Consider the following 13,583-nt stretch of genomic DNA (forward strand, 5'->3'; position numbering starts at 1 on the left):
ATGAGCCAAAATCCTGTTGACAGGATTACCACATCGATCCTAAGCTATATCACAGATAATGTCAATATCTTGAAAATTTCACCGATTTCGAACTTTATATTGCCAAAAGCTGAGTTAATGCTGAAAAAATATGTGATATTTTCAAAGCACCATCTATTTTTTAAATTCTTATGTTTTTGTTAATTTAGATTCTTACATGTATATTTTATATTTGTACATTCTTGCATCCACCAACATTTTCCAAATTTTTTCTCGAGAAAAACTAGATTTTTATCATGAGATTTTCCTTGTTGATAATTTACCAAGGACAAGATATGCGGCATCAATTTCAAATTACCAAGTTGGGTTATTGTATCTAATTTTGCTAAAATTGGTAATAGGCAGGCCCAGTCCTTGGTTACGGGACCGGGTGGATTAACACCGACCCATTGCCACCCCTAAAGGGCTGAAAATGTATTGGATATATATGGACAGATATTCGATCCAAGTCCGACATGTTATTTCTGGATATAGATTCTTTTTGTAAAACCCGAATGTACATTTAGAACCAATTTCTTTTGGATCCAGGTCAGATCCAAATAGTATTTTAAGTTGGATATGGAGTTGATCCAAATAAAAATCCAACTCGATTGCATTTTTTACATGTAAATGGATTGGTTTTTATAATTTTGTTTTATTTTTCTGGATTCGGTATTACCAAATGTATTTCGGATTCAACCTTACATCCTCGGATCTGATCCGAATCCGGACTCGGTTTCGGATCCAGTCCGACCCGTTTGCACCCATACCCCTTGCCCCCTTGATTCGATAGAGTAAGACTTAAACACTAGCAGGGAGGCGCTCTCGTTGCTGGTCAGAGGAAAGAAAAATGGCGACGGGTGGTGGTGGGGGAAGGGCAGGTGCAGCGGTGGAATGTCACCTGAGGCCCCCAAACCCCAAGAATCCGATCGTCTACTTCGACGTCACAGTCGGTACTCTACCCGCCGGAAGGATCAAAATGGAGCTTTTTGCAGATATCGCCCCCGAAAACGGCCGAGAACTTCAGGTTACTCTATTCTCTTTTAATCTCTCTGTCTGTCTGTCTGTCTGTCTAATAAGGTAACCAGAAATTTATCGACCACCCAAAAGTTATTAGGCATTTTCTTGATTAACTAGCGACACCCCATTACCGGGTGATGCTGGTTTCATGTGTTTTTCTTCATGTTGTGCTTTCGATATATCAATGATAATCGTGGCTGAAAATCATGTTGGTGCATCTGGTTCTTTATGGGAATAACTTAGACGCTGTCTTTTGTCTTCCTGTTGTTGGACATTTGGGTTTGGGTTAGAAGGCATAGTGTGACCAGGTTTGGCATTAACGAGGTAATTAGTGGGCAATTAGTGGGATTTAGTGGGGTAGGGGTCATGCAACCCTTATCCTCTACTATAAACAGGAGGCTTGGCTGCACCTATCTTCGAAATTCTCATTTGGGTTAAGGGTCCTGCTCACTATAGACTTGAAGGCCCGGGCTTATCGTGGGCGTCGATAGGTTGAGGAGAACGCCGAGTGCCCCCACGTTCACATCGATATGTGTTGAATTTGCATTTCAGTTTTAATTTTTAAGCACACCCCAACATTGGGTTAGACCCGATCAACCCTGTCCTTAATGGATTCATGTCCGAAGAACTGGATCTGACTGGGACCTATTTATGGTTTCGGGTCTGGGTCTGATCCAAACATCGGGTCGGTGATCAGACCTGACCTGGACCCATTTATGGTTCTGAGTTTGGATCTGATCCGAACAGTGGGTCGGTGATCGGATCTGACCTGATTGGATCAGAATCAGATCCATTTGGATTTTGGATCTGGTTCGATTCGGATGAACTAGGTCATGATCTGGATCAATCGGATCTAAGTACAATACTGGTTTGGGTATGATCCAGTTAGATTGGGTCAAGATCCAGATCCAACCACATCCTGAATCGGGTATGGTTTTTGGACTCGACCCAAGTCCTATCATGGATCAGATCTAGGTCTGGATCGGGTTTTGGATCATTGGATCCAATCTAAGACTCGATCATTATGGGTCTAAATCCAGATTGGATTCAGACTGAGGGTATCCAACTCGGGATCTGTTCTAATTGGATTCGGATTGGATCAAATCAGATCCGAAATAGGTCCATTTATTATTTACACTTGAATCAGTTCTGTGACCGATACGAGACTTTTTGCGACTGGTTGGGAGCCATTTTTGACCGGTTCCTATCGATTTTCTACCGGTTTCGAGATGTAGAGACCCTGTTTTCATGAATTCATAAAAGAATAAGGATTTTCTCATTGGGTTATAGGGTTTTATGAGCTTTTGTTCATGTTTTGAATCAGTTCATTAGGTCAAGAATTGGTTCAAACACTTAAAAGATAGGTTTGAGGTCATTTCAGACCGGTTCAGGGTATTTTTAGACTGATTCCAGCTTGAGGACCCTGGGTTTTAACCATATGAGTATGTTTTTGTTATTTTTAATGCTTTATAAGTGTTTATTGTTAAAGAAGCATTACTTATACATGTTTAATACATGTGTTTTATGTTGTTTAAGTTATGCATAATATTTTCAATCTTGAATTATGACTAAATTCATGACATTTTTTAATGTGTTATCATTAAAATTAGTTTATGCATATAAGTTGAATTTGATGATATAATACATATTCGGTCATGAATATACATGCATTAACATGTGTGCATGAGCATGTTTCATAATACAAATATGATTTCGGTAAAAGATTTGGATTGATTGACTTATGCAATCACCAAAGTGATCTGAGTTGCGTTGATTAAGGATTCTTTGGACCATATTAAGATTCAATATTATGATTGTATGTCTTTATGAAATGACGATTATACCCAAAGGTAGGTCGTTGTGTTCTAAATTCACACAAGGTGTAATAGTAGATATATATTGCAACCCATGAAGCATGTTCGTACCCAAAGGTACACTACTGAATTGCCTCATGGTTACATGATATGCTAGTTTCACCAACTAAAGTCAATTCCTTGTGAATCGAGGAGACAAAACAACTATGAATTTTGTCGTTTTCACCAAAGTGGAATGATAATGACCCAATTATGCTTGTCTAAAAAAAGGTGAATAATAAAAGGTCTTGCATTTACCTTTTCAATATAAATATCATATAAAACGATTAATCTCTCACTCATATGGAGAATAAAATAACAACTCTTAAGATCGTCTATGAGAAGTAAGAGTGTTCGAATATTCTTAGCATGTTGCTTTTGCAATTGTGAGTGACTCAAAATTTTTGAGTTGTTATCTCTCACTGCAGGTCAGTGAATGAATTTTTAAAATCCATTGAGACAAATTATTGATTTTATACGAGATTTTAGCTTAGGGCATATGGATAAGAAACTTCATTATGGGTCTTGGGATTGTGGACTCTATTGAGAAACCACTAAAGATTTTTTGTGATAATGAAGTTGTTGTGTTCTTCTTACATGACAACAAGAGCTCAACCTCGTGTTGACATATGGAGTTAAAGTACTTTATTGTTAAATAAAGAACTGAGAATCATTCGGTATATATTGATACAATTGGTACAAAGAAAATGACTGTAGATCCCTTATTAAAGGGCTAGCACCAGGATTGTATTCCAAACATATAAAGGAGATGCATATGTTTGATTCCTTCTTATGTATGACAATACATTATGATTATATGTGATCACATTTGTAAAAATGAATTGATTTTCTATGACTTCATGTATTGTTGATTTTGCATAAAAGATCTCTCATTTGGTTAGAGAGAATAACATAATATCAATATTAAAATGACCAATAAAATGCACTAAAGACCAACCTATTTAGAAAAGTAATCTTAACATGCTTAAATACTGAAAATGAATTATATTGTAGTACATGAAAATATGACATTTCATAAATAGGTGATCATCTCCATAACTCATATGATTCATTCTTGTGATACAGGATAGCATCTGAACCCACATGAAGAATTAAGTCGAGATAACGTTATAAACCTCGATTTAGTACATTTTTAGTATCAATGGGTCAAGTGAGAGAATGTTGGACATTTGGGTTTGGGTCCAACCCATAGTATGAGCTGGTTTGACACTAATGAGGTAATTAGTCGACAATTAATGAGATTTAGTGGGGTAGGGGTTACGTGAATGTGAAGGGGTTCACATTTTGTAACCTCTCTTATCCTCCACTATAAATATAAGGCTTGGCCAACTGAAGCCTATTGCTTGTATCCTCATAATTCCCATTTGGGTTCAGGGTCCTGCTCACCATCTACTTGAAGGTCTGGGCTCATCGTGGGCATCGATAGGTTGAGGAGAGCGTTGAGCACCCACACGTCACATCATTCATGGTGTCTACTGGTATGTATTGAATTAGCATTCCGGTTCTAATTTTAAAGCATACCCCAACACATGTCTCTTTGTAGAGGTTGGTTTTTCTGTTAGCCTATTCTAGCTTGTTTGATATGAGCCTTTTAGGCTAACTGGTTGTTGGGCACAAACCAAAATATGCAGAAAGTTTCCCCTTCTATGTGAATGCCTACTTAGAAAATTCAACAAACACTTTGAGGGCACAAGTGCATAATCTCCATTATCATCAAAGCTTATTCCACCATCTCAACCACTAGAATCATACAGTCTAAATCATGCAATAGAATTCAAAGCTTATATTCATTGATCATGACCAGAGGGTACAATAATTGGAAGGAGACGATACTGATGAAATTCACTTGATGGTATTCAATAAGATAGATTCCAAAATACATAAATACATGCAGACATATGCACACATGCAATTGCTTATAGTTTTTGTGGTAAAAAGCAGAATACATGTCTTTTTTTCCATACAGTACGATCGATTTTGTGGGTTAGAATTGTTAAAATATATATGTTCTCACATATATATATATATGTGTGTGTGTGTGTGTGTGTGTGTGTGTGAAATACCTGATAGGGGTTTTTTGTTATTTTACATAGTTGTTTTTAGAAACAACTATTTTATGTAAATAATTATTTTTAGTTTTTAGTTTTTATTTTTTCCTTTTTTTTGAATAAGGGATCCACGCATAAGGGGGGCCCACATAGAGTCGTTGGGGCTCCCAACGTCTCTATGAGGAGCTTCCAATGGCTCCCCTTTTTCAGCCCTTTTTCTTGTATAAATAAGGGTTTCTACCCCATGTATTTCTATGGTCTTTTAGGCCCTCATTCAATGAAGTATGTGCAACTTATGCCTCTTCGTAGGCTTCTTGTGGTGTCTCTTAGTTGACCATTTTGTTATTCCCCATTACGGGGTTGTGTTTGTCTAATATTGGGCCTTATGAATGCATTATGCATTCTTGTAATTCATTTTCGCATACTTTCTAACATGGTATCAGAGCTCAGTTGGGATCGAGTTATTCTTTGGTGCATCGAGAAGCATATTGTTCAAGAAATTTTAAAGAAAAATGGTGAAGTTTTCATTTCTCTTTCTCTTTTCTTTCTTAAAGTTATTTGGTATGCATGCTATTTCTTTAAGTGTCGAGCATTATGAAGAATTAGATATGTTTTTCATATGTGTTCTCTTTGTCATTATGTCTTTTTATAAGAGTTTGGGTTACTTGATACTCCATTTAACTTTTTTTGTATGTTTTTCTTTGAAAAATTTTAAATGATAATTTCTAAAAACCGGTGAACTTGTTTTCTTTTTCAATTAGATATATGATTGCTCAAAACATGCTTTAATGGGTCGGTAAAAATTTATGACCGTTGGAGTTTTTGAATTTATATTTAACTTTGTTTGTAAGAATACCTTTTATATGAATGATAAGTCTTTAAAGAAAGTTGTGTTAAGATTAAAATGTTTGTGAGATATATAGTATTGATCACATACTCTTCTAGACACTCATCATATTTGTTGTTTCGTATTAAAGGTATGTGTTTACCCACTAAAAAGTCTTATATGTGGCTTCTTATAATATCGTGTGTTTTTTGAAAAAAATGATTGACATATATCATCTATGAAAAAATCTTTATTAAGTTTTGATTTTTTTACCTAATGTATCCTTTTCATATGAACAATATTTAATTAAGAAGATGTCTTATAATATCGATTGAATTAAGTTTTAAAATGGTCTTATGGAATATGGTTATTCTCTTTACATCTTTATACTCTTAAAGATTCTTCAAATTTGATTTCAAGAGTTTGTCTCATTATAAAATTTATGGTCTTCATTAATGCTTGTTTCATACTTATTGCATTAGGAGTTGGTTATAACCTATTAAGTCATATGTTTTTGATAAACTTATGAGTTTTGAATTTTTTTTCAATAAACATTTGATTTTATAGATTTATGCCATAGTGCAATCTTATTTTGTTGTAAGGTTTTTTAATAAACCTATTATTCTTCTTTGTTGGGATTTCTTTCACTTTAATGAAGTTTTTCCTCTCCTTTTCGTGTGTACCCTCCTTTGGGGATTTTGGGTGTTTTTTGTGTTTGAACTCTCTTTGAGGAGCCTTTCGGTCCTTGTAATCTTCTTATGAATATATACTCTTTATGAAGATTTCATGGTTATTGTGAGAAGATTGTTTGTATCTTTCTCTTGCATAATATCCTTCAAAGATTCATTAATAATTGTAAACCTTTGTGGATCTTTTGAGATTGGTTGTGAGCATCTTTTTTAAGTTACACAGATTTTGCCAGACTGCTTGAATCCAGACAAATATGAGTTGGGTAAAACATCCCAAGCCTCAATTTGGGCCTGGGTGCATTAGGTGGGTCCAGTTCTTTCAGTTGTTTTGTTTGCTATTCGATTAATAATGCATACAAGAATTGCTTCTGAAATTGCAAAATGTGTGCTTTTTCAAGAATTACTCGAATCATCACATTTTCTTCATTTGACATTCTATGCACTAAGCACACATTGTTGAGCATAGACTTGGAAGCACCCACATGGAATTCCATTCTAGATTTGTTTTGAAACCACATAACGTCTTGTTTTCAAATCTCTTATAAAAATCAAGGAACTCTGCTCATGTGTACTTTGAGAATCATAAGCGTCTTCGGAATTGCTATAATCCTGTCCCGTTTGAACTAAATGAAATTGTTTTGTCATTGATATTTCCTGTTTTACAAACATGTAGTAGCCTTTATTTCAAGCTAAATAAGTGTCAACTAAATAAATAAATGACTTTTTTTTGCCTCATCGAAAAATAAATGTCATTTATTTGTTTAGTTTTTAGCTTTTATTTAGCAAGTACTTGTTGTCTCATGAGGTGTTTCTCAAGTTAACTTGTTTATTCTCTTTAATCCAAGATATGATAGCATTGCAATAAAATTTTAAAGGGTGTGGTGCTTTTCTTCATATAATTCTTGTTGGGTTTAGAGTCCAACTCCCTAAGTATATCATGATTTTTTTGCTTGAACCTTAACTACTGCTCTTTCACCTGTTGCTGTATGCTATATGTGATTGGTTGAGCGTGTTGCTTTTTGGGGTAAGCTGAATAAATCTTGTTTCGTCTGGTACAGTTTTTCATAACATGCGCTAAATATGACTGGCTAGATAACAAGCATGTGGTTTTTGGGGTACTCTCTCTCTCTCTCTCTCTGAACTTTTGCCTGGCTGTGCATGGTATCGTTTGCCTGCACACCAAATTATATTAATCTGTGCCTCATGCAGAGAGTGCTTGGGGAAGGTCTATTGGTTGTCAGGAAGATTGAGAACGTCTCAACAGGTCCCAACAACCGACCAAAGCTTGCCTGTCATAGCTGAGTGTGGTGAGATGTAAATCTTGGCATGGTGTGTAGTGTACTTTGATTCAATCTAGCCTGAAGCAAATGTATAACTCCTTTGGATGTACTCATTCTTGGAGAAGCAATGTGCTTCCACAGAAGAGGTAAAGAAACAAAAAAAAAAACGTTGGATGAGAACTATGAGTAGCCTTGGTGAAAGTTATCTTTCATCATCTTGGAAGTACATTTGAATATTTGAAAGTGATGGATTGCCTGCTTTTTATCCTTTCTAAAGTTGGGAGGCTCCATGGATGGTGCAGTACTTTCCAACCGTTTCCAGTAAGACAAAAATGTCCTCTGATTGCTTTATCTTTAGTGTTGAGTGTTTTCTTTTGAAAGAGGTGTAAGAATATGACACACCCTTGATGGACAAAGCGTGACAGGCTCTCTTGGAGTTGGACCACTGTTATTTGCAGTGATGCAGTCGTGTTTGAAAATATTGGGTGTCTTGACCGTTGGAAGTTTATGTTCCTCTTCACCCAGGGCCTTGGTATAATGGCCAATTGGCCATGGGTCCAATTTAAGGCTGGGAAACAAGCTGAGCTGCTCATGGCTCTGCTCTGCTCTCTGCTCTGCTATGCTCATAAAGAGGTCGTTTGAACTCTTAAAATAGGCCTGTCAAGCTGATTATGAACACTTGGTAATCGGCTCAGCTTAACTCATATGAGCTAGTTAGGTAGTAAAAAATATATTTGACATGTACTTTTTTAATCCTATTTCTTTCAGCTCTAAAACAATGTATTTTTTCTATAAACAAGTCAGCTCTAACTCAGCTTGGCTCACCACAAGAATGAGCCAAGCTCGGCTCGTTTACCAGACCTTATCCAATTTGATGGCTGGATAACCTGGATCAGTGGGAGTCATCACTACCTTATCCCACGGCTCACTGGTTTTTAGACGTTTAGTTTCGACCAATCCCTTCACTTCCTTTATGAAAAGATGAAAAAAGGACAAAGATGGCTTCACCAAGTGGGGTTTGTGATGATTGAAAGCCGTGAATTTTGAGTCTCTACCAAACAATTTTGGATTCAACTCGATGTGGGGTCTCTGTCAGTTGGCCTCCATATCTAATCGGGTATGATCCATTTCAGGCTTCATTGTATATAAGAAAAAATGTTTGTTATAAACGTTTGTAGGTATAAACCAATGTTGTCAGTATCGGTATTGGCCCTGGGTCGTTTGGCCAACGATTCAATGTATCGGCCGATACCAATAGTAATTGTTCTGTATCAGCCAAAAAATAATAAAAAAGCATTACGTGTTAATCGGAATGTGACACATGTTAAAATTATGAAAATAATATTTAAAATAAAAATAAAAATAATTTTTAGTATTCTTTCATTTATTAAAAGATAACTGAAGCAAGGGTGATGCTTATCGATTTTCTGCCAATAATGATATGTATCGGCCGATACTCTTCCATACTGACAACATTGGTATAAACCTTTCTGAATCTATGTGGTCCAACTTGAAAACAAGGTTGGTTTCATGAAAAACAACCAAGAAAAAAAAAGCGACATTCGTAACTGCAGCACATATTTTTCATATATATATATATATTATATATATATATATATATATATATATATATATAAGAAAATTTGGTCCTCCTGGATTGTGCTAGATTTGATGTTTCAGGTCATGTTTGGTAAATCTGACTTTACAGATGTGTTCAGACTAGTTGTTTGGATCATGTTTTTCAATAAAAATATGAATTTATGAGTCTTTAAATTTTTTAAAATTCTGAGCCATCTATTTTTGAACTCTTATAAAAATCTGCTCACATGTTCAGATGATCCAAAAGCCTATTTCTACTAAACAGTGCATATAGATCACATTTATAAGGTTATACTTAAAAAAATGAAAATTAAAACTGTATGCACCCTCCTACCGTTAGGAGGAACCAGTCTCTCTTTTTCTCTTTGGACTTAAATAGGGTAATTGCTTCATTCGGGGACCAGCATATTTTCATGGGAGATTTCAACTGCCTTATGTCTCCTATCGATTCTAGCTTTCCGGTTAATTTCTCGGCTTCAATGAGGGACTTCCAAAACTTTATTCAGATGAACCGGTTGTACCACGTTCCCCATGTTGGTGAAGCTTTCTCGTGGTCCAATCGACGATCTACACCGTGCTTCCGTCTGCTAGACAGGGTGCTCGTTTCGTCAGAGCTGCTGAGTTCTATTAATGACATCTCTTGTTATCTTCTGCCACCATCTGTCTCAGACCATAGTCAGATTGTTATCCGATGGGGTCAAGGCTTCACCGGCGATATATCCTTTAGATTTGAGCAATGGTGGCTTAAGGAGGCGGGCTTCGAGTCGTTAGTCCATCAATCTTGGAGTAGACCTTGCTTTGCAGTCCGGGCGGCTACAAGATGCATGGTTAAGCTTTTTCGTCTATCCCGCGATATCAAATCTTGGCTTATCTCCAATAAAATAAGTAAATTCCAAAATCTGGGGGATTGAGAGCGAGAGCTGGCGTCATATATGAATGCATCAGATATTGAATGTCTCAATGCTAGATCGGCCGAGCTGACTCTTCTAGTGCAATCGTGGCGTCTAAAGGATGAAATTCGTTGAAAGCAGCGGTCAAGGGTGAATTGGCTTAAAGCGGGTGACGGGAATACAAGGTTTTTTCATTCTTTAGCATCTCACAGGCATCGAAGACATGCGATTCACTCTGTATATCAATGGTGTCTCCTTTTCGGGCGACCAGGTAATCAATGTTGTCTCCAACTATTTTTCTAACCTGTATTCCTGCAACCAAGTTGTAGGTGGCAATATGGGTTCAACTTTATTTTTGTCTATGGATCGAGCGCTAGCCAACTTGATTCAGGGGTTGTTCACCGAAGAAGAAATCGTCTCGGCGGTGCGGGAGTCGTCTGGGTGGAAAGCTCCAGGATTTGATGGGCATCCTGTGGATTTCTTTCGCATGTTCTGGCAATGCGTTAAGAGTGACATTCTTAGTGTCTTCGCCGAGTTTCATCGAAATGGCAGATTGCCGGTTCATTCTCACCTAGCAATTGTGTCGCTTATTCCTAAGGAGGAAGTCGCATCGGATATCTCGCGGTTTAGACCTATATCAGTGTTAGGGAGTTTATATCGCATTATCACCAAGGTCTTAGCTAACATGATGCGGTCAATTGCTCCTAGGATTTTCTCAGATGCTCAGTTCGCCTTCATTCCTAACAGAAGACTTCAACATTCCTTCATTTTGGCCACAGAAGTGTTGCACTCTCTCAAGATCAGCGGGGGGGCCTTTTTCACTCTGAAGCTTGACTTTTATAAAGCCTACGACTCGGTTCATTGGCCGTTCCTTTTCAACATGTTGGCAAATTTGGGCTTCGGTAGGCGTTTCTCTAGCTGGGTGCATGAGCTGGTAACCAATGCCCAATCACAATTTCAGATCAATGGGGTCAAGGGAAAACAGTTCAAACTTGGTCGTGGTCTTCGATAAGGATGTCCTCTGTCTCAGTTACTCTTTAACGTCGTCTCTGAAGGCCTGGTGGTCTTGGTTAAGAGGGCAGTGGAGGGTGATCTAATTGAATCTCTCGGTATTCAAGAGTGTCGTAGTCAGATCCTGACATACGCTGATGACATAATTATCTTCAGAAGGGCCTCCATCCAACAAATGTTAAGATTCAAGCTTGTTCTTCTTTTTTTCCAATCGATGTCAGGTCTATCCTTGAACTACGAGAAGTGTTGTCTTTTCATGGTCAACGCCCCTGCTTCAATGTTGGACTTGGGCCAACGGATATTCAGATGCTCGGTTTCGGATAACTCTTTCTCTTATTTGGGTTTGCCGCTTCAAATCAGTCATGTATCAATGGCAGCCTGGAGCACCACTATCCAAAGGGTTCAGAAAAAAAATTTGGGTTGGCAAGCGTCCTACCTTTCTATCGCGGGTAGACTAACTCTCATCAAGCACGTTCTTTCTGCTATGCCAGAATTTTTTATGTCTATGTTCCTGATGCCCATGGGGGTTAGTAAGAAGCTAGCTCAGGTAGTGACGCACTTCCTGTGGTCTGGGCGTGGTCCCCAAAACAAGCGCCACCTAATAGGGTGGGACACTCTTCGACTACCCCAAAATAGGGGGGGTTTGGGAATCAAGGACCCCCGGCTGAGGAGTATGATTCTTGTCGTGAAGCAGAGCTGGCTTGCACACCAACCTGGGTCTCCGTGTGCAAGCGTGCTTCTAGCTAAATACGGTGGTGTGGAATCATTGGTGGGGGCGACAAGCGTGCGTCAGCGATCTATGTCAAAGCTTCGGCGATCATGGATCCAAGCATGGTCTGCAGTTCTGTCTCATAATGGCAATGTTGAATCGCAGTCTCAGTTCTTTGGTCGTACCCTTGCTCCGAACAGATCTTTCCGCTCTAAAGAAGGCTACCTCGCTCTCCTTCCGTCGGGGGTGGACCGGTTTCCGACGAACCTGATCTGGGGCAAGGGTCCCACTCCGAGATCATGTTTCCTGGCTTGGCTAATCTTACACGATCGGGTGCAGACTGACAACTTCCTCAAATCCATCGGATTTCATCTGCCGAGTAAATGTGTGTTGTGTGAGGCGGCTGAAGAATCTGCCTTTCACCTTTTTGGGAGTGCTCTGTTTTTCAAAACATCTTTAAGGTGACTTGGAATAAGCCGGAGGTCAGCGTGCGCCAGGAATCGTTCGCCAATGATTTGTTGTGGGGTCCTCAACCAGTTCGTCATTGCAACAAATGGCGTATTATTTGGCGAACTTGGCTTCTCTCGTCATGGTGGGCCGTATGGATGACTCGCAACAACGCTATTTTTCGGCATATTCCGGCAGTGTTCAACAAAATGGTGAACCTTATTTTGGCAGACGTATACGCCATTCTCCGCATCAACATCCCTGATCTGCAACACCATCTGCCTCCAGGGACCATTCATGATCCTGGGTGATGCTCGTCGCCTAACTGTATTTGCTTCTGGTTTCTTTCTTCCTTTTCTCCTTGCATCTTTACTTTTCTTTTCTTTCCTTTTTTGGGGCTCCTTGGCATGTCTTGGGCCCGTGTTTGGTTTCCCGGTAGGTTCAATGTTGGTTGAACTTGTTTTCGTATCGTAATGTTGATGGTTATAGTTCGGCTCTCTCTCTCTCTCTCTCTCTCTCTCTCTCTCTCTCTCTATATATATATATATATATATATATATATATATATATATATATATATATATATATATATTACAATTGATTGTATCTGCAATCAAGTTGAGATCCCACGATCCAAGCCGTTTTGACTCAATAAGCTTGTAGATGCGTTCAGCATGATCAATTTAGTGTGAATCAACCCTTTTATCGTGTCTTTTAGATGAAAACCATGCTTTTTGAGCCAACAAAATTTGTGCATTTATGGCTGTCATCCTTTGCATCATCAGAAAAACTTACGTTGAATTGTGGTGATAAAGCCAATTCTTATTAAGCATAGTTTATAGATCACACCTATGATGCTAAATTAAAGAAAACAAAAAAGGAGTTTTGTTAAGTCGATTATATCAAATACAACTCATTTGGATATATACTTGCTAAACTCGGACACCACTGACAGTGGATTCTATTAAAGGATACAGTTTTCAGACAGCAAATTTGGTCCTCATATGTCTTCCCTCTATCATGGCTGTTCTTCCACTGCATTATTCTTAGAAGACCCACTAATAATATTGAGTTTCTCATTTATATCATTCACAATATCCTACCACCGTCATTGATTTGCCATACTAACTAGCCTAGCTTAAAAAACTGACCTTTGTGATATCTTACAGCGA

At 38.1% G+C, this 13,583-nt stretch overlaps 1 pseudogene; it reads left to right on the top strand.

Moving 5' to 3' along the window:
* The first annotated feature begins 868 nt into the window (after nucleotides 1-868).
* On the top strand, nucleotides 869-7,777 carry LOC149836479 (peptidyl-prolyl cis-trans isomerase CYP22 pseudogene; annotated as a pseudogene).
* The last annotated feature ends 5,806 nt before the right edge of the window (nucleotides 7,778-13,583 follow it).

Source organism: Nuphar pumila, chromosome 5, assembly GCF_984573655.1.
Source record: "Nuphar pumila chromosome 5, dmNupPumi1.hap1.1, whole genome shotgun sequence".
In the NCBI taxonomy this organism is placed as follows: domain Eukaryota; kingdom Viridiplantae; phylum Streptophyta; class Magnoliopsida; order Nymphaeales; family Nymphaeaceae; genus Nuphar; species Nuphar pumila.